The following is a 2163-nucleotide window of genomic DNA, read 5'->3' on the forward strand; positions in this document are numbered from 1 at the left end:
TGAGGTCTGACTATTTCGGCCAAATACTTCGTACTCTCTCGTTGCCGTATTTGTTGCCGTGGCTATCACTTTTTCCAAATCGCTAACTTAGCGACGCTAAGGGCTCATGCACAATGCCAGATAAAGGAACAAGGAATTATAGCCAATTTCTTCACCGTCAGATAATCTATCCTTCGGTTAACCACTCTTCATTCTTTCTAACCTGCCCCTTAGAAAGAGATGAAGAGTGAGGTTAACCGAAGGATAGAGTTATCCAACGGGTGAAGAAATTGGCCTTAAACATAGTAATAGTCGCATCTTTTTCAAGACGCAGCTTCTCTCTTTTTTCAAGACACGGAATTCTCTTTATGTTTAATTCCTTGTTCCTTTTCCTCTCATTGTGCATGAGCCCTAAAGGCCAAAGCACATAACAGGCGTAGCAAATGTACTTGCTTATATTGCTTATTGCAATTACTATTATTGCTACGTCATGTTATGTGCTTGACCTGAAAGCTGCTTTGCAATGTTTTATGCTTGTTGTAATATTCATAGATTAATATATACTTTTGGCTCTGGCCAAATTTAAAAGCATACGAATCACGTAACAATATATTAAATTAAATTTGAGAATTATTATTAATTGTATTTATAACTGTAAATTGTTTCAGGTTGAATTTTGAAGCAAAAAGGAGGTCCGGATGTGCGGTCTCACGTGTTTAATATATTAAACAGTACAATCAGCAATTTCGTTGCAACACAGTATAGCTATAAGGGTCAAAAAAAGAAAAAAAGATTTCTGGATCTAATGTTCAACACCTGTATATATAGTAAGTAATTGTTAATAACATATATATTTTAAGATTATAAAACAATTTTTTTACACTTATGTTTTTATTTATTTAATATTTGAATTTACTTTTTTGAATTTAAATTTACGTAGTAATTAAATGTGAAATTTACTACGTAAATTTTGATTTACTACTGGAAAACACATCTATCTTTCAATCTTACAGACTCACGTAAATACTTATGTATTTTTTTACAGAAGCTGCAACAAATGCACACACCTTCAGCGACAGATAATAATGTGAGAACCGCTATAGCTGCTTGGCTTGATAATTCATCATCTCGTTTAAAAAATGAGCATAAGTAAGTAGAAGAAACATTTTTTTAAAACAAGTTTTTTATGTTACAAATGTAAGATAAATAATTAAAAATTATTTGTTTCAGTAAACGTGCTAAAGAACCTAACCTTAGAATGACTTTGAAGATAATTCTGACGAAAATTAAGATTGATGGAAGGAGATAAATCGAAGAGGAGAAGGAAGAAAAAAAATAGATATTGTACTCATTGTTGTCCGCAGTCTGTAATTAGGCTAAATAGTACTTTCCATGGAAATGGCCCATTTTATAAACAAACGCGGCCCGACGCCGTGTGACGAAATATTACCGAACGATAATTAACATATTGTTGCATCCAAACCGGCCGACTGTGTGTGGTATAGCAGGAGAATTTAACCGCGCAATTAACGAATTTGCCGAGAGTAATGCGAGTGCCGACATTGCTCTTTTCATAGAGAGTGGTGAGCTGAAAAATAATATCCTGGGTTACCTTACTTCGTGCGTATTTTTATAAAATAACATTGTGCCGAATGAAATATTTGAAAGTTTACATTGTTTGCGACATTTTTTTATGATAATATCAATCGAGATATTAATACTCATGCATCTGTTGCATCAACTTTTTTTTACAACATGTAACGAGACTATATTTTATACTTGCAGATTTTAACGGCACAATTAATTACATTCCGTTTTCTATTTTTATATGTATTAAGTGTATTATCGCGTTATCTAAATTCTTCATATTTAAATTCTTTCTCGAACTTTGTTAAGACTCATGATAGATGTGATTCCTTTACGATCTTGAATTCTAAATGATCGTTTTAATTGTGTAGGCTTTATGAAAGACTAATCTTCTTAATATAGAACTAAAAGTGTATTTGTGTTATTATTATAGCAACACTATTATTGAGATTAACAAAGCACGAGAAAGTAAAAGACAAAATTGTCAAAATGCACGTTGTCTAAAATACATAGCAAAGCGTTTTTTTTAATATTACATAGAATATATATATATTCATTTAAAAATTTTGTGCAATAAAAAGTGCAATGAAAAAGAAA

At 31.6% G+C, this 2163-nt stretch overlaps 1 long non-coding RNA gene across 1 annotated transcript; it reads left to right on the top strand.

Moving 5' to 3' along the window:
• The first annotated feature begins 659 nt into the window (after window positions 1-659).
• LOC139784325 (uncharacterized) lies at window positions 660-2163 on the top strand. The gene is made up of 3 exons (XR_011721541.1): window positions 660-806; window positions 1025-1128; window positions 1210-2163. It is a non-coding gene; the product is annotated as an uncharacterized lncRNA (long non-coding RNA).

The sequence above is a fragment of the Temnothorax nylanderi genome, unplaced genomic scaffold, assembly GCF_030848795.1.
Source record: "Temnothorax nylanderi isolate EJ_2023f unplaced genomic scaffold, tnyl_v1.0 TNYL_tig0611_pilon, whole genome shotgun sequence".
NCBI classification, from domain to species: Eukaryota; Metazoa; Arthropoda; class Insecta; order Hymenoptera; family Formicidae; genus Temnothorax; species Temnothorax nylanderi.